General features: G+C 37.0%; 1 protein-coding gene across 5 annotated transcripts in view; it reads left to right on the top strand.

Moving 5' to 3' along the window:
* DLGAP1 (discs, large (Drosophila) homolog-associated protein 1) overlaps positions 1-26198 on the top strand; it is a 504110-nt gene that overhangs the window by 125630 nt on the left and 352282 nt on the right. The window contains exon 1 of one of the 5 annotated variants that reach the window (XM_014938664.1): positions 2546-2560. The exons of 3 other annotated variants lie outside the window; for them this stretch is intronic. The gene's annotated coding sequence lies outside the window, so the exon portion shown is untranslated. Of the gene's footprint in view, positions 1-2545; positions 2561-12385; positions 12404-26198 lie in introns of those variants that run through there. One more of the 5 variants, XM_014938665.1, reaches the window with a different exon arrangement.

Genomic DNA, 26198 nt, shown 5'->3' on the forward strand with positions numbered 1-26198 from the left:
CCTTAGTTCAATCATGCACGTAGAGCTGACCAGAGCTGACCAACACAGTCCCATACCATTCCAAGGGTCTAATCTAGAGGCAGGTTATCACAGAAATCCATTACTGATGTTTCTATTTTTCATAAGAAGCGATTTTTCACTGGTTTTCTTAAAAAGAAGGGTGTTGTGTGCAGGGGCTAAAGAAGTATGCACAATTTAGGATGCTGCATTTTTGGCAGCTGGCTTTTCAGATCATATCAGTCAACTGCAAAATCTTGGTTGCTTTGTCTGTGAAACTGAACACCCGATACAAATCTGTTACTGTGAGCTTTCTAGCTCCTTACTTTTGAACACTTTCATTTTTATCATCATCATCACTACTTGCCTCATTTGAATCATGATGCTGCTTGTCACTCCAAAGATAAAGAATGGCAAAGTGGGTAATCGTCATCAGGCATTCAATCTTTTGGAAGGAGGAGCTGAGATCTTTTGGAATGGAGATCTGTTCTGAAAAGCTAACATTTTCTTCATTTGACAATTATACAATCATAGAATTGTTGAGCTGGAAGGGACCTTTAAAGGTCATCTAGTCCCACCTGCTCTGCAATGAGCAAGGACATTTTCAACTTGATCAGGTTGCTCAGAGCACCGTCCAAACTGACCTTGAATATTTATGGGGACAGGGCACTTAGCACCTCTCTGGGCAACCTGGTCCACTGTTTCGCCACCCTCATTGTAAAAAATTTGTTCTTTATATCTAGTCTAAATCTTCCCTCTTCTTGTTTAAAACCATTACCCCATGTCCTATTGCAACAGGCCCTACTAAAAAGTTTGTTCCCATCTTATAAGCCCCCTTTAAGTGTTGAAAGGCTGCAATAAGGTGTCCCTAGAGCCTTCTCTTCTCCAGGCTGGACAACCCCAGCTCTCTCAGCTCGTTGTCATAGGAGAGGTGCTCCATCCCTCTGATCATCTTTGTGGCCCTCCCCTGTACCCGCTCCAACAGGTCCATGTCTTTCCTGTAAGTACACCCTAATAGTCTTTCTCTTGCCACATCCTCTGTGCCATGTATGTTTCCCTCTGTATTTAAGCTGTGTTCTTTGCTTAAAGTCTGCACACATCTTGCCTGTATTACATTGATCCTGATGGGAAAAATTACCTTACCGTACTTCAAATCACCAGCCATTGCACTTGTCACTTGGATTCCTTGATTAATAGAGGAATATGTCACTAATTGCACGGGATGTAACCCACTTCTGTACTGAGTGTAGTCCAGTCCACTGATACAAGTAGACTTTTAAAAGATAAGTATTTGAGATGATAGATAGTTCAATGCCACGAAATAAAAAAACAGATATGTACATATGCAATCATCTTTTTATGTCTCTTTCTTTTTCCAAGCATGTAGAGCATAAACTATATATTTCTTTCATAACAATATTGGTTTCTGTAACTTACTGAAAAATACAAATAAAATGGCAGCTCCCTTGGGAGCCATTAGCTTTGTACAAATTCATGAAGCTGTGGAAATAAGAACATACTGTTAAAACTGGTACATGAAATGCATCGAACTAAAACATATATTCCTCTGAGATTCAGAACATAATTCCAATGAAGTATATGATTTGGGAGGGAGCAGTATTTTGGATTAATTTCTTATACTTAGTTATTTATACTGTCATGTTCCTACTCATAACTTAATAAATTACTTTTTTAACATGAAAGAAATATAAGGAATCTTTACTTATTTCCATCCAGTATGGGACTCGATGTTTGGCTACAGTGGAGAGAGACATGTTGTATATTTGCCTGACCCTAAGAGTGGTGTTAAACCCAAAGACCGTTCTGAGAAACCAGCTCCCCAAGGAGCTGAAACATTCACTGTGTTCATACATTTCTTAGATTCCTTTCCAAACCTGCCCCAAATATGGCTTTTTTCCTTGGAGAACTCTTCTAACACATTTGATGGCACTGGATTTCAACACCTTGCCAGACAGATACTAACAATCTCTCACCTAGAAAGTTCATATCCAGAGTTTATTTTGTTTGTGTATGTATTCATACAGGGATTTTATCTGTATGTAAACATATAAAGTGGACAAGTATCCTATTAACACATGATATAAACCTTCAGTAGTTTCTATGTTGTGAACTTTAGGAGTTAGACACATCTAATTTTACAATACTGCTAGGACTTTTAAAAAACAGTCCCGAATATATGAATTACGTCAGATTATATGACTACATTAGTCTTCCTGTGGAATCATAACATTTTCAATTTATCTTGATGATCTACATTCTTGACTTTCTTACTTCAGAGTAGTATGCAGACGTTTATATTTTAATGTCTCTTGTTTGTTCCAGAATAATCTGTCCTGCGCGGCATGTGCTCAGCAAGCTTGAGGTATGATTTATAGATACTTTTCTTGATCCACAGGCAGCAAAGTTACAGATCTCCCTTATATGCTGTGGACCTGAGTATAAAAAATACGTTGGAGACCTCCTTTTGCTTCAGGTTTTTATGCTCTACTGAACATTTCTCCCTCCCTGGGATTTCACAGTAGACTTTGCTTGCGCAGTTAAAGTAAGGCCTGTTTTTTCTTTTCTCATTTTCACGTCTATTTTAGTTACCGCTCTAATTTTAAGCATTACCACTGAGGTGCTTAATTGCTTGACTTTCTTATAATTACCGGTAAATGGGGTACTCAGTACTGTAGCCTTCCATTTTAACAGAAGTTACTATTGCTCATTGAGGAAGCAAAGACACTGACTGATACTGCTCCTGTCTTTAGTGGCTGTGAGCTCCCTTTCTGCCTCAGGGTTCTTATTTTCTCATTTTTGACACCTCAGTGAACAGCAGCAGTCAGTCAGAATAAGCCTTTTGGATAATATGAAATATAAGAAGCCAGCTCATTTGAATTTGGGGGATATTTTGCATTGTATGTTTTAATTTTCTGCTTAAAATAGTTTTCTGTTTAAAAGCAGCTGGAGGGAATCAGATTAGAAAAGGAAAAAAAAAAAATCTCTGAGCTGAGACCAAAGGCAGAAAATTTTCTATTGGAAAGGAACATTTTTCTGCAGTTGTGAGACTGTGAGCAATTCAGCGAAATAACTGTCCTGACAGAATATGAACTTGAAAAGGTTTTGGTGCGTGATGCATCCTTCTGACTCATGTTGGTCCAGTGCACACCACTGCTGCTGACGTGATGCAAAAGTGTTTCACATCTTCTTGTCCTGCCTGCTGAATGTTTCTGGAGAGTAGCTGAGTGCTTTTAACTCATCCTGTTCCAGACCTGAGTTCCTGTTTGGGTGTGCATGTTTGATAAATAATATACTCTTCATATCCTGTAATGCTAAATTAAATTCCGGAAGGGCTGCAATCGTTTTGTATGCAAAATACACTGAAATCAGTAGGAAGAGCTGGCTGCGTGAGTTCAGTGCCTCAAAATAATCTATGCTAATCTATAGAGGCATTCAGTCAAATTAATTCTTTGCATATTTATTTTAAATAAAAAATCAAATGTTTCTGGCCACTGCTTTCACAGACTTGTTTGTTTGTTTGTTTGTTTTTCAAACCAGGATGTATTAATCATAGCATCAGAAAATGTTAAAGCAATTTGTTTTAAAATACTTTTGTTATTCTGAGGAAGTTTTAAAGAATTAGGTTGCTTAGCAATGTCTGGAAAAGTTGTTCTGCTAATGTCTCCCTAACGCATACTATAGCAATAAAATGAACTGTAGAGCCATGAGGAAATAAAAAAAAAAAAGCTAAGCCAAACAGTAGAAATGTTTACTTTTCACTCTTCCTTTTAGCCTCAGAAGTGCATGGGTTTACAAAGAAAAAAAAAGTTTGTCTTTTTCATGTCTCCTGCATGTCATTGCCATGTAATTTTTATTTACTCATTATTAAGGTTAGAGGACAAAAAATTGTAACAGGTCTTGATTTCAAGCATGTTTTGATTTCTTGGCCAATTAATTGATTCTAACTGAGTTGAGAACAAGCAAAGGAAAATGTGGGAGTCTTATCTTTAAGCTGAAGAGTTTAGAGTTCATAGCTGAAGGCTGATAGACGAGTATCCTCCCACTGTGGGTAGAGACAAAGGGGAAATGTAATACAAACTGACAAACTGGTTACATAGATACTTCAAATAAAAAAAAAAAAAAAAAAAAAAAGTCAACCTGAAGATCAGGATCTAGATATAATGTATTTCTAGGGTATGCTAGACCCTGCAGCCAAACACAGTCAAGTTTTGGATTAATAAGCACTGAATCTGAGCTTTCTGTACTGTTTCTGATCCCTTTAGCCTGGCTTTTTATCAAATATTCCATTTATTCCATTTATTATTCCAAATGGAGCTTCTTGAACCCCATCTTCTGTCTGGTAAAATGTACCTTAAACTGTGTTCAAAATAACAGAAAAACCAAGACAAATAGCAAACAATCCTTAAGCACTGACAGAAGTGCTGATACATAGAAAACTGTCTTGCTAAATGCATCTTCCAACCCTCCACCTTTTAACAGATGTGCTAATGCTGCAGTCTTATGTTTCACATTCAAGTGCAAATTATGAGTAGTATATCAGTCTTTACCATGAAGTTATAGAGACTATGTTAATGTGCTATGAAAATGTAAAATAATTTGGATGAATAACTGAAAATGAATTTAATTCAGAAACCCTTAGGGGTATATTCTTGTTTCAATGAGAGGTGGTTTAGCCTTAATGAGAGGCTTATGCATAGCTGTCTGTGCAATGAGATGAGAATACACTCAAAACTTTTCAAACATGAGAGCTACGAATAATGTATTTAGAGGTTTTGTAGTCAAAAGTGCTAGAATTTGAAAAGTAGCTTGTTAGCCCTTATTTGCATAAGAAAATTAGTTGAAATTCAGGTCCCAGAGGAAACTTGAAAGCACTTTGTCACCTTTATTACATGCTATCTGATCAAATGATACATGAAGGCAAATAGCCTGATCTTTTTTCTATTTACATCCTGCAAAACACATTTTATAAAATTGGGGGTTTTTTACAAATCTTGTCAGTAAAGAAAATTGTTTCAAGTGACATTTTTTTTTCCTGAAATTGATCATGATTACATAGCAAACAGATATTTATCAAGAGTTGACCACTGTTCTTTTAAATCTAAAATGCTAGTTGGATCTTCTTTTATTTTGACTTTTCCTTTTAGTGAGTCTATCTATTCTTAAGTAATATAATGTTTATTTCATGAAGTTTCATGCATGAAACCTAATATAGCTGACTTGTACTATAGTAAAGTATATTTTAAATTAAAAGACATGTTTTGACATGTGCATGCTCTAGAAAGCAAATTATGCCCCCCTTTTTCTCTATGGGCTATATGTAGTGATATACCTTACGTACAAAATGTCTTGGTGTACCTCTTATATCAAGAAGGCAGATGTCAGTTGTGGCTGGGCATTTGTGCATTATATGGCAAGGGGTGTCAATTCTTTAGTTTTCAAGGACAGATTATGCTAACTGAGCTGGCATCTTTACAATACCTTCTGAGCAAATGCATGACTTCTCACTTCCTCACAGTTTCAGCTACAGATTTACATGGGTAATGTTCTGGTTAACTTTATTGGGTTTTGAAATAGACTGTTAATGCTCCTTTCCTTTAAGAATATATAATGAATCAACAAAGAGCCATGTGTATTTATAATCCCTTCTTTGGCTCAGACTTGTATTAATAAATATTATTAATCAAATTCTTATCTCTCACATGGGGCAAATCTAAAGAGGCTCCACACCAAATTACCCTGGATTTTCATAGCTGTAGCTATAGACACAACGTGCCTCTGATTCTCGGAAAGATAACAGCTTTTGGTTCTGTCTGTGTTCAAAGTGGAGTTTTGAAGCAGAAGGAAATATGTTAGGTCAAGGTAATAGTGGAGGAAGTAGATGAGAACAGGTTCATAGAATATGATCATGTGCCAAAAGTAACTACTAGCTATACAGGAGAAAATGTATTTTGAAGTGTCGTGTAGGAGCATCAGTACTTTAACAGCTGGTTATTGCTTGTGCCCACACGCAGCATTTAAAATAACTGCAGTGTGTGTGCTGAATTTTTTCACACATTAGGTTGGTCAGGAGAGTTGTTTGGTAAAATTTGGCTGTTTGCAGTTTAAACCAGACTATGTAGATCTCATCATTTATATATGCAGCTATGTAAGATGATGGTGCATGAATCTTCAGGTAACAATTACAGTCCACTTTTATTGTTGTATGAAATGTACAGTGTTAAAGATACAGATTTTAAACTTTTCTAAATTTTTTACTATTTATTGATTAGTAAGAGATGAATGGGGGTAACTATTTTTACAATTTTATTTGACAAGAGAAATTTATTTTTTTCTATCTCTAGATCATAGGCAAATAGTGTATTTCTCATCAGTTCAGGTAGAACTCATGTTGATTTCTGAAGAACTAGGAAACTCTCCAGATTCATACAGGAAAAAATACTGCTGACTTCAGATAATCCTTATTTCAGTTACTGTAGAAGCTTGTTGCTGAGAATAATAGTTTAAATAGTCATATTCCCTTTTGAATCAAATTTAGAATAGTGTGCTTATTTTACCCTCGATTTAAGTACATGTTTAAATGCAGTCATGCAGTTTAAAATATCACATGCTTTAAACAGGAATTGACTAATTTTGAAATTTTGTTTGTTTGTTTGTTTGGAGAGGGAGGTGCTAGTATAAAAATAGCAGTAAAAAATTGAGAAATGAATTACTTCTATAGCCTGTTCTGGCTATAAAGTAGGCTCGGGGATTTTGGGTACTTGTATGAAAGGTGCCAATGACAGTTCACAGAGAGCAAAATCCTCCCTGCTGAGATTGCCTCTGAGCTGTTGGGGATGCTTCTGACAGATTACCGTGAGCATTTTGTCATTAGGTCTTGAACTACAAAGCAGTAAAGCACATGGCTGTAGAGAGTAGAGCTTTGAAGAGCTTCAGCCCCAAGTCTAGCCCCTCTGCATCAATACTGTAGAAAAGATTCATTTCAAATGCTGAAATATATTGGAGCCCAGATGGAAACCAGACCATGTGGGGCATTCGACTGACTTCAGTTTTGCTTCAATGGTGAGCACTTACAAGTTCATAGAAGTGACATGAGTTGCCATATCTGAAATGATTCCTATGCTGTAATGATTCTCCTGTCAGTCAAAGCAGAAGCTTCCTTGCAACTTGAGACAGTCTCCTCTGCTGTTTTATACCCAGATAAGTCAGACATGAGGGAGAAGATATGTTCTTTTTATAAATGCTTTTGTGAGGATTCTCAAACCAAAAAAGTCACCAAATGCTGATCCTGTGTGACTGCAGTAAACTGTAAAGCACCCCTAAAATAATTTTTCATACAGTTCTCATAGGCACGCATGAAACAAGCTGATACCTGTGACATAGATCAGGAATGACTGTCTGTTTCTAACCTATTTTTAAACACTTGCACAAACTATTTAGAAATCCCTTCTACCTTCCTTGCAGGTTTAGCTTTATCAGTAAGTAAAATTTGTGAAAAATCTAACCTTCCAGCTTTGTTTTCACTGTTAGCATGACTCTCTGCAGGTTGTCTTGGCTAGGACACGATGAACTTAATCTTAACTTGCTGTCATCAAGTCTTAAGGTAGATGCTTTCTTTATTAGCTGTAGCTGCCAAAATTCGTTATTATTTTTTCTTTGATGCACTCTGTTCTGTCAGGCAGGAACAAACAGAACCATGCTCAAAAGGGAGGAGGACAGCTTTTCTCGGAAAGTTAACTCTTTTTTTTTTTTTTTAATCACTATTGATATAATGAGGGGATACGTCATGGGACTGAAAAGCAGCAGAACTAGCACAAAGTGTGTGTACTCAAACAGTAATTATCTTAGAGATGTTGATAGTATTGCAGATAAAATCATGGAAGGTAACCAGATTTCTCTGCAGAGTGACTTGGCCAAATGGGTACCACGTTGATTTGCACAGGATATTGGGCAGCAGCAGAGCTGGATTGGTACGTGGTGTGTGTGTATACAGCTGTGCTGTGAGAAAAATACCCTTTCTACCTCCGTCTTCACTGAGCCTCCCAAGGTCATGTTGCTTTCATGCAGGATTATGTCAAAGACATTAGCTGTGCATAGCTCTTGCAGTCCTGTATTTGGCTTAAAACAAGGAATGTAGTCAAAGCTAGGGGCAGGATGACTTGCTAATTTTTACAGACCTACCATATTGGGCATACTTGGAGTACTTTGGGAATGCTCACTGTAAAAATATATATGCCTTTCTACTCAGGTAAATAATTTAAAATCCAGAAGATGAATGGGTACTATCAGGATGAAGGGCTTAACAAACTGAAGAGCAAATGTCTGTATCAGAGAAGTGTTTCGAAGGAGCTCAAAGATAACAAGTGATAGATTTCTTTAGCCAGCAAAGCTGACTCCCTGGAGGCACTTGGATAACATTAATTTTGTCCAGATTCAGAAACAGGTCGCACCTGCTTCTACCATCCTGCTCTGGGGTAGGTCAGTGGTCTTAAAGTTATACATGCTAATGGGTCACCTGTGTAAAGGGGACAAGAGGGCATTTTTCTGGAAAAGGTCAGGCTCTTTCAGCACCTGAAAAAGGTTTTTACAGCTTCTCCATTGCATCAGTACCTGGGGCTGGTAAGCATAAATATTTATTTTTGCACTGACTTGCAATTCAAACATGTAGCCCAAGCAGTCTGTGTCCCACCAAGCTTCATAGTTCAAGGAGGATGGATGGTCGGTGTGTGGTGTTTAGGAACAGTGGGCTTCCCTGTGATCAACAGATTGCTTTTTGACATGAGAAAGTAGTGGGATGTGGTTGGAAACTGAGCATTTGGGTAAGGACCCCTGAATTCAAATGGACGAGGTCTTTTTTTCTCTTTATTCACCCAAGTATGTCAGTGTCAGGTAAAGAGCATAAACAATCTGTTTGATACCGGGCTGGTAGCTGAACTACAGCACCCATTTCCCTGAGAAAGTTGACCTCCTGCCATGTTGCTGTGTCCCAGAGCACTCTGGGGTTACTGGTTTTGTGCTTCAGCAACACAGTAAGTCAGAGAAGATCTGCCTTGGGCTACTGGCCTGCAAAAAAGAAACTCATGTTCGAGTTAACGTGACACCTAATGATTTGGTATTTATTCTGCGACAGTTTATTTTTTTTCTAGTTCATCTCTAATGCATTTCTTCTGGAGGTATATTTATGGGATGTGTTACACTTGCTCAGTGTTCAAGATTAGTTTTCAGTCAGTGGTTTTGAAGTTGGTCTCTTATAATTTAGGTCAGTGCGAGGAGTGTATGTACATTGTACTAACAGCTTTCTCAGCTTCAGTTGAGACTACAAACAGGATTTGCTAGTATTTGTTTAAATATATTGGAGGAAGAGAGCAGAAGAAAATGTGAGAAATACTCAGTGTATGTGTTGTCTTAAGTAGAATGGTCTACTGCTTCATAAAGAAATCATTGCTAGCACCATCCCTGTTTATTTATAATTTTGGTCACCTAATACTAAATGTTGTCTCCTTCAGAAGCCTGCAAAAAGGTTTGTACTTTGTTGAATAGTCAGCAAATTCAAGCTCTATTAGAATAAGGAAAGAATTGGTTATTCTATTGAAGTAGATTTTTGGTGAAGGTGCCCTTGCTGGTAGTTGCATCTCACCTAAACCAAGAGATTGGCTTTTTGACTGCTTGGATGGGCTTGGTGGTTGAGGTAAATAATGAGAAATAAATAAAAAGAGGTACTGGAATAGGGGGATTAGAAGAGATAGGTTAGCTAATAGAAATGGGACGTGAAAGAGCACAGAGATGCCAGGGTCAACACAAAAAAATTATTATTGTGTAGGCTATCACAAAAAAATATGGCTGTAAAGCTCTATTATCTTTTTCACAACTATTACCAAAAAGAAATCCACTGCAGAAAGGGTAAAATGAGTGGAACTACTGAAAAAATCAAGCAATTTTTTGAGAAAAAAAAAAGTGAGAAGAGAGACAAGTAGCATTTTTCTAAAATTTCCAACTATTATCAAGCACAGATGGCTGTTTCCAAATGGTTTGCCTCTAAAATATTGCCTACTTCTATGCTAGCTGAATTTTTCAAATATTTTCTAAGTTCAGAGCAGATTGCAGTGATCCGAGTGGAAGGTAAGAAGAGATAGCTGGCTTCTGTAATGTCTATTTCTAGAAAAAAATGGCAACACGTCAGCCGTACATAGATGGAAATAAGAGTTACTGATCCTTTACTGACACCTGGTCATCCAGAAGCAATTGAGCAGCTCCAGTTCAGATCAAATTCCCTAGCTAGTTGAACTGAAATAAAATCTACAGAATCTTTTTATTTTTTTAGCTTCCACGATATTACCAGTGTTACCTCAGTCTTATGAAAATGCACATTGCATAAACTGCTCCCACGAGGTCCTCATCCAACCTCATCTCCATTAGGATTGTAAAAATGCTGCATCTGAATTTATGTGTATGTGTGTATCGTATTGATACTCTTGTCATCCGTGACCTAATTTGGAAAACCTCGCTAGGTCTGCATTGCAAATAGCTAGGTACATATGGTTCTCCTCCCTCATGTCTTAGTCACATGTGCACACGTGCTGTGTGCTGATAATACCAAATGATTAATATCTTTTGTTTCTCTCTTTGAATGACAGTTGTTTTTTTATTTTCTTTAATGTGCACAGATTAACCAGTTCTGTGATATTAAGGAGGATGTTAAAGTCTTGGACAAAACCCTAGGCACTAGACACCGGAGCACTAGGACTTTTGAGCTGCAGCAATAGAGGTTGCTGTGAAGTCTGGGGGTGAAGATGGTCAAGAAGCTGGGGAACAGGGCAAGACTTGCTTGAAGCATTTGCTCTCTGTAGAGAAAATAGAAGGAGCTTAGGCACCAGCGGTATTCAAGTCAGGGTTTCTAGCAGAGAAGCCCTGACTGTAGAAGCTACCTGCACCAGGGAACGATGACTGAATAAGCACAAAATTTGAGGAAGTAAAAGGATGAATGCATGACTGAGGTGGGTGAATGGATGTTCAGAGCTGTATTTTACCTCTGACTCTGCCAAGGTAGTGGTGTGTCATAACAGTTAAGTGAACTTTTAGGTAGTTGGTTGCTGGACTTGAGAACATGTGGCAATTTGCAGATATGCTAAGTATTCTCAGGTGCTTTGGAACATGCAGGTGCAGGCAGCAGTAATTAATTTTGCCATTTCCAAATATTTGAATGAGTGAATGCCATCTTCATATTTTAAGAAAAGGTTATTTGTGTGTATAATACCTGTTAAAAAATATCTTAACAGTCTATGCAGCTAGTGGATTCAATGTACGTAAGCTGGAACATCTTGTACATGCCATTGCTATGAAAATCTGTGAGCACTTAATATAGCTTGCACAACCCAAATTGCCAAGTGATGCAATACAAGATGAGGCCCAGCATGGTTACAGAAGCCCAGACTGAGGTACTGGAGTGATAAAAGAAAGCTCTTTTTAGACCTACTGCATATGAAAGACTGCAAGGTAATAAATATCAATCCATAAAGACAACATTTAAACCTGTCAGACAGACAAATGGTTACCTATCTTTCTGGTTGGAACGTGTACAAAATGCTGCTGCAGGACTGAAGAGATGTTTAGATTACATTACATATGAAAACCAGTTTGCAGCACAAATCTAGGGACTTTTATTTTGGGGAGAGGAATTTATCAGTTAATGATGAACAGAAGGAACAGACTGACTGATTAGAAGACAAGAAAGTACATACTGCCTCTGCTCCAGAGAGAACAGACATGGCTAGCAATTCCAGAGAGACACTCCTCAAGAAGGGGCTATGGATACCTTTTTCACCTTTTTTTTTTTTTTGTGTGTGTGTGTCAGTTTGTAACAAATGATACAATATCAGTATAAACCTGAAGATCCTGAGAGAATAACAAAGGACTAAACTTGGAGCTGAAATATAGTTTGCAGAAAACATTTGCCTCTGGAATGTTGGTATTGATACCTTTTTTGCCTTTTTTTTTTTTTTGTGTGTGTGTGTGTGTGTGTGTAGGTATAGCGGAGGTGGTAAAAAGAGATTGTAATGATATAAAATAAAGAACTTTGTTTCCAGGTCATGGCTGTCAACAGGTAAATTTATTTAGTTAGGTTTCTTAATTTAGTTGTTAGTATTTGTAATGCTTTTCTTGTCGTATATTTTATTAACTGAAACAGCTACTTTGCATAATATTATGTGATATGTTTGCATTATGTAATCTCTATTTCTTCTATAGCTCTTTCACCATTTATCTTATATGGTCTGGTTCTTAATTAAAAGCAGGTTTTAAAAAAAAAGCATGACAACAAGAAGTCAACTTGGGCACACTGGAGAATGGGAGAATAAAATCTGACTCCTGAAATCTTGTGAATGTGATGAAAGTGAGTAAATGTATTATGCTGAGATGAAAAATCAAAATATGTATTAAATTGTTAGTCACAAACCAGGCTGCATGTGTGGTTGTCAACTGAGCTGAGAACCACTTCTTCCCCTATCCCAGCCTGAGCATTAACTACGTGGATTGAGAAATTTGACCCCATCTGAGGTATATAAGCAGCCGTAGGCATAAATATGAAGTATCTATGTTTTATATATAAATGTAACCTCTATCTTGTCAGTCATAAAAAGAATAAAAAAGTCTCTGAACTGAGTTTTATACAAGGACTAGTGAGGGACAGTGAAAATAAATTCAGAACCATATTGTTAAATGGGTCTGCTAATTGCCTGAAGCTGTTGGTGTGACTAACGACATCCTTACTACCTGCTTCCCAACATGGGGGTTGGGAGGGTGCATTATCAGAGGCTTCAGGTGCTCTGGTTGTGTGTCTGCCCTTCACCAGCAAACCAGAGGCACCTGCTCTGTGTTGCTGTGGTAAAACATGCCATGGAACTGTGGGAGTGTCTGAACAATGTGTGTGGAGCAGGATACTTGTGTGTAAGGCATGGTCTGCTTTTGCTTTCCTCCTTTATTATGTAGTCCTGTCCATTGCAACCCAAGTAAGTGGGCAGCACTTGGTTGTTGGGGTTTTTTTTTGTCTCTTGTTCTGGAAGTGGGACTTGGGTAACTGTCTGAAGCATTAGAAATCATGTGTCAGGTTCTGTTCAAATGAAGACATTTAAGTAGCTTTTACGGGGGACATTTCTGTTCCCAATATTTCTTACAAGGCAGGAGGAAGAGCAAATGCCTTCCTCTCTCGTGTTTCGGTGCAGACATATGACCTTTTTCCGTTTCTGAAATCTGAAATTTTTAAAGGCCAAAGTTTAAAGAGACAAGTACTGTTATGGACACAGTAGTCCTTCCTTGTATTTCCATTCTTTGATGATTGTGTGAAATTTCTTTTTTTCTTTGATCATTGTGTGAAATTTTCCCCTGAAGTGATGACACTTGGAGGGGAGGTAAGGGAAGCTGCTTGTTGGCTCTCATTTGACCTCACTTGGGCTGACCAGCAGCTTTTGAGTTTAATCTTTTATTTTTGAAAAACTGCTATGGAATCCAAAAGCAGTGGGTGATGCTGTTTCTTGACAATCAAAATGTATAAGGAAATAGTTCCTGAGTTTATATGCAACACAGAATTAACTCTCTGATTTGCTTCAGAACCAATTAGAGTACCCTGAGACGTACACAGCAGGACTAATCAAACTGTGTGTACAGTCTGCATTCAGGTGTACAAAAAAAAAAATGAGAAAATGCAGATTAGGTAGCTGTTCCAGTAATGTTTTCTTATCATTTTTGTATTCTCTGTTTAAAAATCAGTCAACATATTAGCAGGAACTGAGTGGGACATGATTGTGTCCCATATATTTGGGGAAATAGCTTGTACCACAGGGGCATCAGGAGGGCACTCAGGCAGAACTAGATGCCTGAAGCTGACAGCATTCATGGTTGAGACTGAAGTTTCACAAGTTGGGGACGGGGCGAGGACAGGCAGGACGGTATGTTTACAGTTCTTATTTCCTGAACTAAAGTAAGTTCCCACTGGAAAAGGAAAATCCTCATTGCTGCCTTTGCAGTATGCCTTCTTCCATTCCCCATGAAGCTGCTTATGGAATAATAGAAGCTAGCAGTCAATCACCATAGTCTTTATCCTATAGCTCAGTAGTTGCAATTTCTGATGCCTGCATGCTATTTGCTTGGAATACTGAGTACCTGTTGAACTGTAATTAGTAGGTTTTGCTTCAATTAGTAGTTTTAGTCTATATTTAGCTAACATTTTAGGCTTCTTTAAGGATTCCTATTATGGTTGCCAGTGTTAAATTCTGTTATGTAATGTCATTTCTTTGGGTCGACAAACAGACATTGGTCAGTTTACAAACTGAATAAATCGACAAAGGAAGACATTAAGTAAACGTCCAATTTCAGAAGCTACTAAGTCAAGATAGCTGCAGAGAATCTAAGAAGTGTCCTGCCAGTAACACGAGGCCATTAACAATTGAATGAAGAGGTCTGGGGATTTTAGCTTGTGAGGGAAAAAAAGTTGCAAGAATTCTGTATTTTGGTTTTGTGATACTTGTTGAAACTTTAACCAAGTTGTTAATAGCCATCTGTTTTTCCTTTTAGCCACTATGTTACTAAAACCATAGGATGAGCTCTAGATTTGATATGCTTTTGTGTTCAAGAGTTCTTGAACAAGAGTTCTGAACAAGAGTTCTCAGTAACCAGAAAATTACCAACGTCTTGAAGATTATGGTGAAATGAGGCTTTCTTTCCCTCTCTTCATCTTCAAATAATTGCCACTAGAGAGTAAAATGTACTCCGTGTAGGTGTTAAGTCTCTCATCACAGACACTTTTCCTTAAAGGACCGAGTATATCTGATTGCACCCAAATATTTCAAACCCAAGACAAACAATGGGAGAAATTATTTAATACATTAGCGTTTTATCCCCATGATTGTCATAAAAATAAGTCAGTGAAGTGGATGATATGCAAAAAAAGTAATACACCATTGGTGTAAATATTAAAGGCTTAGAGGAGGCTGTAGTGCACTCTGTCAAAGCCTCTCATAGCTATTAACCTGGTGGCCTCAACAGAACAGTAGAGGCACAAAGGGGGCCTGAAAAGAGGGTAGCTTCCCAGTGGCATTTTCAGTGTTGTATCTAAAGGTGTTATCACAGGCCCTGCATCCAACCCTGACTACTTTGTCACAAGTGAATCGAGGTTTAGAATCGGCTTTTCTGTCCAATGGGAAATTTTGGAGTTGTGAAGAAAGTATCTGCTTCAGAAAGGATAGCTGAAGACTGAGACACACCGCCCTTGGGAGGCTCTTTGGTAGCGGGCAAAGAAACAGGACTTGCAGTGGCTGATGTGAACCAGCCTGTGTTTGTACTGTGCAGATCATGGAGCATGTGATCTTTTCCTCTGTGCTCAGGTTCTCTCACCACGGCAACTGCTTGGATTGTTCTAAGTAGGAACCTGTGTGCAAACAAACATGTGTGCGGTGTGGACACTGAGAGGCCAAGGGCTGTGCAGTGAAACAGGAAGGGATATAATTTGGCGATGCAGGTAGGAATTGTTCTGGAGCCAGGAACTCGAAGAAGGCTTTCCCAGGTAGGGTGCCTCACAGCATCTCTGGCAACCCTGGAAAGACAGTGCTTCCCATGGCAGAAAGTCCTGGATTCTCCAGACAGTTTGCATCACCAAGGTACTGGAGAGGCTTGGCTTCTGACGAACCTGTTCCCAACACAGTGGAGGTGGCAACATGAAAGCAACACGTACAGCAGAAAAACACTGTAGGCTGCTGTTTAAATTTTTATAGAAAGGTCTTGAAACTTGACAGATATTTTATAATCAAAAGTCACCTAAAACCCAGCTATTTCAAATAAATGGCAGTTCTAGCAGAAAATTCTTAAGCCATTAAAGACTACTAGTCAATGTCACCTTAATTAAGGCTAGTTGATTTAGAAATTAAACTCTTCTTAAAATTAGTTTAAAGACAGAAATAATGACAACACTTCTTTCCACAGGAATGAAAACGAGTATTTGTTCTAAACTCACAATTATTATTTTTTCCCTATTATGTTATAAAATAACAACACTGACTCAGCCATAGTTCTTTGGAAATTACATATGAGATTTTAAAGCCATATGTATAATGATTTATATAAATTATAGTAAATTACGAGAACTTCCTTCAAATCTGTCATAATCAATTTTCTGCTCTGTGGAGCACAGTGATCAAGACAGTGAAGCTGAATGACGTTTTACACTGCTCATACTGCCAGCTGGCAAAAGCCTATGGCATTAGCTGAATCCCCAGTAAACCCACAAGCAACTGGTCAAGAAGATGGCATACGTAATTCTCTCTTAACAGTACTTCCAAAGGAGATTTCAGCATTATTTTTTGGTGCCTACAATGGCAAAGCACTGGCATTCTTTATGAGCAGTTTGACAGAGTTTTACCTAGCTATTTCAAACATTGTTTGGGATGCTAAGTGGTTTAAGGGCCATATTTTCTTGGATCTCTGTAATATCAGAAACATAATTAGGATTGGTGTCAAATTTGGCTGTAGTCCAGCTACATTGTGGGGTTTTTTGTTGTATTTTTTAAGGTTGGACTCGATGATCTCAGAGGTCCTTCCGACCATGGTGATTCTGTGATACATTCAAAAGGGAGTATACAGCATATTCCCCTTTAAACTAAATGGTTACTCAGTTTGGAAAGTCTTACAGGTTGTTGTGTTCGGAAGAAAAAGTTATGAGAGGGCTGCCTACAATATTTGATGCATTTTTATTAGTTTGCAAAACAAATCTTCACAAAACTATAATTTCCAAAATAATAAAAAACAAAGGAATAATAAAGGGAGCAGTTTCTTTATTCTTTATTCTCAAAATTCTCCTCAGTGCCAAGATTATGCTTGAGATGCACTCTCTGAGCTTTCTTCTATGCTTCTATTACAAGTGTTCCTCTGACACTTCGTTGCTTTCTATTGCCTTTTCTGGCTACATATGTGATGCTTTTGTCTTTGTCTTTTTGCATATACACGAACAATTTCAAAATTGCTTTTGGCCACCAGGAGAATCCCTCTCCTTGCATCACTCAACAGCACCAGAGCAGCATCTGCATGAGTTAGAGCGGCAATTTCTGCTTCTAAGGGATCTTAACTTCATTTTACATTTAGAACAAATTGAGGAGCCCATTTTGCTTCCAGAGTTACAGATTTTGTTCTTCATACCTCTGATATGAAATTAGTCTTACTGCTTGCTTTTAATGTATGTCAGACTCTTTTGAGGAAAAACATGCCAAAGACATTAATGGTATCACATTAGACATCAAATTGATATGTCCAGAGTAGTCCATAAAAGTAATCTTCTGATGTTTGGGGTTTTTTTCCTCCCTAAAACTTCCTATTTACACATAAATCTAAAACTGTAGGTCCTTTGGAGTCTGTAATTTGCACATTCTACAATTTCTTTTTGTTTTTTTAGGCTTTTAGTATTGATATAAGGGAGATACCACTTTCATGCAGGGGCTGCAGGAGCTGGGCTGTGTAATGGCTCTTCTTATGTCTTAACCTGGAGTGGCAGGACATGAAGTTTGGGAGTTTCTAGTTAAGGTGGCACCAGTGTCATGTTTTTTCATGTTCATGGCACTGAAACGTTAGAGCGTTATCACTGCATAATGTTTCTAGTTGGTCGTTTACTTCCTTTTTTCTGGAGCAAAAGTAACGTGGAGTTTTCTTTGAAGATAATTTAGGAACTTGCAAACCCTATCATGAAGTATTCAATACCGTGCTCTACTTTTTCACGTGACTCTGGATTGTCATCATGCACAGCCATTGGCAAGATGCTTTGCCAAAAACTTAAAAATGCTTTCAACTGAAATCTTCATATAATCTGAGGAGAAATTTAACATCAGATTCTTCAATTCCTTTGATTTAAAAAAAAAAAAAATCTCTTCATATGCCTCTCTAAAATGATGTTCAGATGACAGCAGAAACCCATAGTGGATACAGAGTTGTGGCTTGTTTGTGGTTTTGCTTTTGGTTTTGATTTTTTAAAAAAACAAAACAAAAAACACAACAAAAAAAACCCAAGTAAAACCTCCAGTGGAAATTTTCGGATCCACTACAAGCTCTTTTCCTTTAGTTAAAGTTATCACAAAATATTCGCTGCAACTGCGTATAAAGGATCATGGGCCACTGTAGTTTAGTAGTTTGAATCTACAGATGTATATGCAGTCTTGAAAAATACAGAAATCTTTGTTATATATATATATAACAAAGTTCTCGATATGCATGACGTTTCTGTTGAAAAGTAGCCATACGTGTCATATCTCACAGTCACTGCATTTGTTAATGATAGTAGAACAGACAGGTAATATATTTCATTTTGGTTTACTGCAATCAGAAAGTAATAATACCTTTCTCATTGCACAACTAGCAGTGGAAAAATTAAGTTGTATGTAGCTGATTCAATTCTTAGTGACAGAGCTACAAAAGAAATACATGAATAAAACATCATTATAAATATGCTAGCATCAAAGCTACCTTGGTATCATGGAGAGAAATTGTTAAAATCAACTGTATAAAAATAATTTCTTAAAATTTTTTTTCAAAAGCTGAACTTTATTCAAAAGAGTATTTTTTCTGTTGTATTTTCAAACTCTGTGTTCACCTCTTCAAGGCCAAAAATTTGGATTATGTTTTTTCTTTTCTCTTCTTTTTTTTAAATACACACTAGCCAACCACATTTATTTATTTCTCAATTGTCTTTTAAAGTAGAGTTGATTCCTTGGCTATAGAGAGTGAAGTGACTGGCTCCACAAATCTGTTGAGCCAATATATTTTTTGATATCCTTAGGAGTGGGTGGAGGTGAGCTCTCCTAGTGTGGTCTGAAAGCAAACATAATATAGTGTACGTGGGAGTTCAGATCTTGTAATCTCATTTGAATTCTGCCCCAGTCTCTGATGTGTAGCTTTGGACTTGTTGCGTAACTTCTCTACACCTTCTTTTTTTTTTTTTTTTGCACCTATGTGCCTTTGCCTAAATTAGATTGTAGTATAGGATTTTTGCTTTAGGTGCCTTCATGCGGCAGGTAATATATCTTTCAGGAGAAGTAATTTCACTAGATGATTGTGCAGATACTATTTTACAAAGTACTAGAAACTGGACTGAATAGAATATAGGACCCATTCTAATGTGATAAAGCCATCTATACTCAGTGCATATTAACCCAAGACCATCTGTGGATTGTTTTCCTGTTGCTGTCTATCTTTATTTAAATTTAATTTGTACCTATGTAAATTTATATGCAGTATATATTATATATACACAGACATATATAAAGATGTATATATATATTGTTTGCTTCACATACATACGTTCATTTCCCTTATTTTTTACAGCTTATTTATTTCAATAGTAGTTCTGGACACAACTGTGTCCCGTATCATTCCTTTAGGTTATTGCTGCTTTTTAAGTAAGTCTCTGTATTTCTTTTGCTGCAATAGGGCAATTACAGATTTTTGAGTAGGAGATGGGAGATATTCTGATGAAGATCTGTAGCCTAGTTTAATCAAAGCAATATGTTACTTAGTTTGTCTTTACTTTGGAAATGCTGGAGTGGGAAAGTGTGCACAGCTGGTCCCTGTGCTGCTATACCTGTTCTGAGTCAGCTGAAAAAAGTAATTACCCAGTGCTCTCAGGATAGCATTATTAAAAGCAAAATATAATGCAGACACTCCCACACCCCAGCGGTAAATGGTTTTATAACAGAATTGAACATGTTCATGTGTTGCTAACTCTAATTTGTTCTGGGTAGGCCCAACACAAAAGCAGACAGGTTTTTATTTCGGGTCTGGAGTCTCGTTTGCATTAATATAAGTGCACGTTTCTGTCTGTCAGTAAAGAAATTGAGTAGATAGGTGTGCTGACTTTGGTCAAGTGTGAGGAAAGCCCTAAGTAAGGGTCCTGGAGATCTGATCTGGTGAAGCGTTTGTATTGTAGGTATAACCCTATACCTCCTTTAGAATGACAAATATGTGCTTGCTGTTCTTTGGTTAACAGATGCCAAAAAGTTGAATTAAATCTCCATGTTCCGAGTATTATGCAAGTACTTTCTTTTTTCCTGGCATTCAGCTCTGTGACCTATTTTAATTTTGTGTGTGATTTTTTGGGGGGTTTTGTGACTTGCTACCACATACCCTTCATTATCTATAAACTGTCTCTGTCGCTTGTGCAAAAAATAAAAAAACAACATACAATGCTTTGAATGAAATCTGAGTTAGCAAAGAAAATGACTAAACCTTACAAAGTTTGATGTCTCTGACTAAAATGATACTAACCTCGTTTTAATTAAAAGGAATAATTTCCAAGCTGAGAGTTTATGTCAATGTAAATGGTAATGGGGAAGTTGTGAATAGCATATCAAAATCTGTAATGGCTATACTGTCAGGGTCAATGCAGCCTCAGCCAAAGCTTTATCATATTGGATTGTCCTAAAATGTCACTAAATGGCAATGTAATTTTCTTTCTTTTCCCATTTTGTCACTGCTGTGGCAGAGGTGTGTCTGAATAGAAGCTTTTTTAACAATTTGCTAATCCAGCATCATTTATTAAGTGTTTCCATAATTCAGTGCTTGAAACATCTTAATCACCTGCGTGTATTTAATGGTGAGGTTGAGATACTACAGGAAATGCACTTCCAGGGCCTTATCGCTTGCCAGCTCTTGTGGCTGTGCTTTGGGTATGAAGGAAGAACTGTGGTAGAGCTTCTGAACATACGTAAAATAATGTGAATACACTGAGCCTGTAACGCAGGCCTGAGGACTTTATCTATTTCATAGTGTAGACAAACCAGATTATCTCGTAAAATTATCTTCCTTTCTGATTAATAATCCTGGGGCGCTGACATCAGTTAGTCATGGATAGGCATCACTTCATTATTCCCTCCTGTTGCTTTACACTCAGAAAACAAGGGAAGGAATTTAAATGTTGCTTTGTTGCAGCTGTGAATGGAATCTAGTTTTCTTTTGAAAACCTGTAATTAAAAAGAAAGAATCAACAACAGCAAAGAGGAATTCCATGTTGCGTTGATAAAGAGTTCTTCATTAAATTCCAGAGCAAAAAGGACAAAAATAATTCGAAATCATACACAATTGTTTTCTTCTCAGCTATAATAGTTTGTCGCAAGTTCTTTTGTAAAAATCGTATTTGTAGGACTTCAATAATTTGAATGAATAATTTGCTTCTGGCTGAAAGTTGGCACACATGCTCTCAGCTCTAGTGCAACTATTGGCTTTTCTGAAGGTGCCTTTATGGTCTATTCAGTAAATAGAAAATAGTTTCTTTTTTAGCACTTGTGACTTGAAAAATGTTTGAAGGAATATTATTTCATAAAAATGTCTAAGTGCCATGACCTCTCTGTCACTTCCACTCTTCTGAAATGGAGAGATGGTACTTTTATGAAAGAGCAGAAGGATCAAGAGATCAAGTGTGATAATGAATTCATGAGAGGTATATAGTGGGGTTTTTTTTTGGTTTTTAGGTTTTTGGGGCATTTTGTTTGGCTCTCTTTTGGTTTGGTTTGGTTTTTTACTGTATTGCTGCTGTTATCTCTTCTTAAAGACAAAAAGGCTTGTGGAGTTTCATATCAGTTTGGCAATGCCGCCTAGACAGCAGCTTCAAAATGCTGCTCTGAAAAAAGTTGTTAGTATCAGAATATCATCTATTTCCATAGTGGACAAAAGGCAGCTTTTCGCTGGGGTGCATCAGGAAGCTTGGGTAGGGTCCCACGATAATGTGATACCAAGCCAGATATGCCACTCCTTGGACTCCTTGATGGAGAACCTGGTACTGTGCAAGGGTAATTCAGAATCTGATTTTTGTCAGAACTCACTGATGTTTCTGAGTTTCAGTTTGGAATTTTTCCATTCCATAATTTCTGAAGTTAGTATGATTTTCCATTAAATTTTGAAGATTGATCATCTGGAATATTTTTGAAGAATTAAGCAGTGACACTATATGTACAGCTTCTGAAAGCCAATTAATCAGTAATATTATTGCTCTTCTGAATGCAAAGGGTCAGATATGTGACATGTCTCAAGTGACTCGGGGTGCTAGTAAGTGTTTTCCGATTAACATGTTGCTCCACATTGAATATCTGAGTATAAGAAGTTCGATCAAGTATTGAACGATAAGGAAAATTTAATATAATCCAAAATTGAATTTCCAAATAAAAGAGGAACAATTTAAAAAATTGAATATTCTGTAAATAAAATTGTATTTAAAGAATGTGAACATCATTGACCTTTTGCATTTTTTATGGATAAATTCTACGTTTATTAATACCTACATAGTGAAAATACATAGTTGAAATGTAATTGCCACTGGAACAATACTTAAGTTCAATGAGAGTATGAATAATGCAATCACATTAGAAGACCTGATGAGTATTTTTCAATCCATTGCCATAAATGCAGGATTTGTGAGTAAGTTAAAAATGATCAAACTAGGTTTTGGGTTTTTTTTTTTAGGTGAGTTAACTTCAGCTTGATGATTGCAGCTGAATTGTCAGTAGGACTGTCTGTGAATAAGATGATGTTTGATTGGCCTGGACTTTGAGCAGTACTTTCTTGCTGGCACCTACTTCATTATGACTAAAGTTATAACCGTCACAGCTGCTGCAGATTTAGTTCTTGATTTATTATTAATGAATTCTTAACTGAGTTTTTTCTAGTGGATTGGTGACTGTGAGGTGATGATAAATATGTAAGTGAATGTGCTTCTCTGGGGAAAGAGCCTTGAATGCTGCTTTATTTTGGCCACGGTCTTATAGGAAGTTACCAGTGACAGGTTGGTAATTTGTTCTCTGTGGTGTGGCAGGTTGGAGGGTTTTGGTTTTGAAGTTTTGAGGGGCAACTTTCAACAGCAGTGTTGACTTCCATTAAGCGGATGCATCAAAGCATGGGTGTTTTTTAGAAGCTTGGAGGAGGAGGCTACTTTGAAGGAGAAACAGGACCTTGAGATCCATTTGCTTCTCTTTACTGTGTAACCAGCAGAGACTGGAATAGTAGTTTTAAATTAATGTAGTTACTCTTGGCATTATCTAGAGTGTTTTATTGGAAAATAAGTTTCCATCATCTCCCTCACTATTAACATGTATAGCTAAATGTACGACTATGTAGTGGGTTTGAAAAATTATATCCTAGGTTTCTTTTACTGACCCAAATAGTTTGCTTTGCTCTACATATGGCTGGAAGCTCAGAAAAAATGTACAGATCGTATTGATTAAAAATGAATTGTGAAAAAATGTGTCAGCTTAAGAATTTGGAACACTGTGGTTCTGCTTTGGTCCCTGCCACCTTTTTTCTTTTCCTTTTTTTTTTAGTTTTTTCCTCTTTTCCTGTCTTTTGAGGGAGAGGGCGGAATATGATTAACAAGATTGAACAAGTACTTGTAATTAAAAGCTTCAGAAGTGAAACATACTTTACCAGTTCAACTTGCTCTTAGAGTTCAATTCTGGAGTTGATGTGTATGGGATTACCCCTGCAAATTAACATTATGGACAGCAGTGCAAAGAGCACTTATGATGGTCAGTCATGTATTTGCATTAGCGTTCTATAACCACTATCCACCATGGGACGATCACCCAAGTATTCTCTTCATCCTTCCTTTCTATCCTATTCCTTCTAGTGGGAACGCATTCATTTAAAAATCACATTTTAAAGCTTATTGGCTATATGAGAGTAGATGTGAATCAAAGGTAAACTTTCTGTGACATTGTCTGAATTTAGGATGGCATTTTCTGTTGTCCTTGATAACATATATATTAAATGCTCTAAAAAGTTGTAATGTTTTAGTGTCACTTCCACCCCAGTATGACATCATGGAGGAACATGACACAATTATATGCCTTTTTGTATTCCATTCTGTTGCTTACTCGTTTTTTGTCCCTGTGGCTTTACCAAATGTATTTTTTGGTGAAGGCTAGCCTGCTTCATCTTAATGAACACAATATCAGTAAAACTGAGACAAATTTGATAATTTATGCCACATATTTTTCACTGGAGTCACAATTAATAAATTGCTGATACATGGTTTGGTTTTGACAGCTAGTGGAAATTAGGTCTTCTTTATTTTTCTGCTGCCCTGGTATTAATGATTCTGGGTATTGGTATCCCCAGAGAAGCCAGATAAAGAGGAAGCATTTAGCTAAAATGTTCTTGACTCAACCTTGCAGTAATACTAAGTCAAAACAACAAAGTCTTTGTTGTTCGCTTTGATGTTTTTGAAAGGAAATACTTTGACCTTACCTAGAAATAGTTGATTTTGCATCCATACTCAACAAAATCCACTAGTTTTCATAGAACATTTTAAGTCCGTTGAATCCATGTTTGCTTCCAAAAAAAGGCTTGGGGAAAAAAAAAAAAAAGCATCAATTTGTAGTTCCCATATGGTTAGCAAACTGCCAATAAAGCTGGTTTCATTACTTTCCTATTGAATGATCATACGCTTCCATACCTTAATAATAAGGTTAACAAGAAGTAAAGGGAAATATAAATAACCATAAAACTCAAGCAGGCACAGTTAAGTATGTGAGTCTGTTTTACTAAGAAAACCAATTAGAAATTGTTGACTTCAGTTGTTGACTTCCAACTATGTGGATTTTATACTTCATCTCATTGCAATTTCCCGTTGTTTTTCGTATGGGAAATACCACTTCTTTGAATTCTTTGTAACTTTGTTATATGCAATGTAAGCACTTGAAGGTAGGGTTATTTCCTGTCCCTAAGTCAGAAGATATATCTGCATATAGCTACAGCTCCTTTTGCTTTGGGCATCTGTGTAGCTAACAATTATTTGATTCTCTCCTTCACTTATTTCAAGAAACTTCTACAGGTTCTGTTCTGCAAAACCTGCTGGCATCAGTGGTGAGGGCTGCCCACTCATACATTGCAAGCTCAATTTCTGGAAGAAAGAACAGACCCTATTTTTTTAAGATTTTTTTTTTTTTTTTTTGTGGGCAGAAGTAACTGACAAATCACAACCTATGAAAAGTAAACCCAAATCATAGACTATTTTTGAAAAACCAGCAAGTTGCGAGGCCTGGATTTCAAGTTTGTTGTTTGGGGTTTTTTTCTCAATGAAAAAAAAATTGGGATTTATGTAGGGGTAGTTTTACCAGGTATGCAGATACTATTCATCAACAATTATACATTTAGTTTAAAAAAAAAAAAAAAAAAGCATGAAGATCTTGTGAAAATTTACCACAAGCTGGTTATGTGTTTAACTAAGTTATTGGTGATTCTTTTTTATTTCATGTGTATAGATCATATTAGTTGTTTACCCTAAGTAATTCAAACAGGCTATGTAAGATAGATATCATTGTACATATAAATAAGAATCAGAACTGGGGGTTGCAAGAGGATTTATAAGCTAAAATCTACAGGTACATCATCAGAGTGTATTCTGTAAGACAATGGATGGCAGGACTTCTTCCTCCTGGTGTAGGCTTGTGTGTGATGTTTGACCCATAATACAATTGAAATCTATGCATGCAGGTCTAAATGTGATGTAAAAGATATTCATCTATTTAAAAGCAAAGTCCTTATTTCAGGGGTCATGGACCTTCGAACCCCTTTTTCTTGATTCCATAAAAATAGAGTTAAAGTCCTGGACAGTCCTGTGCTGTTTCACTCTCTTAAAACAAGCAAACAAAAAACCTGCCATTAATGTACAGATGGCATAGAAATCTCTGCTAACAGCTTTCAAGAATACATCAAGGACAATTACTTCTAAGCCTTTATGAAAATAAGAAAAAGCAACATTCGGTACCGCATTTTGCTGGATAATAATTAGAAGATTTAGAGATGCCAGCCGGATGGTTTTAGCTGTGACATCTGGAAGTATAGCTTCCTGCTTAATTTTACTCTCTGCTAATCAAGTGTTTCTGAACGTCTTTGTAAATTGTGAGTTTTTTCTACAGAGTAAACCTGTGCTGCCTTCTTTCCCCTTATTTTTGTCCCCATTCCCCTCCAAACAAAGCCTTATCCAAGAAGTTGTTTTTTTTTCATGAAGTTTCTCTTTTTTTTTTCAAGTGAGCAATGTAAGCCCTCACCTCCTTTTCCTCCAAGCAGAAGAAGGAGGACCTGCCTTCAAAAGAGCAGTAAGAACATCTAACTTTGTTTGCGCTTTAAATTAAAACCAGAAATTCTGATATTTTTACTTGCCAAAGCAG

The sequence above is a fragment of the Calidris pugnax genome, unplaced genomic scaffold, assembly GCF_001431845.1.
Source record: "Calidris pugnax isolate Ruff unplaced genomic scaffold, ASM143184v1 scaffold13, whole genome shotgun sequence".
NCBI lineage: Eukaryota > Metazoa > Chordata > Aves > Charadriiformes > Scolopacidae > Calidris > Calidris pugnax.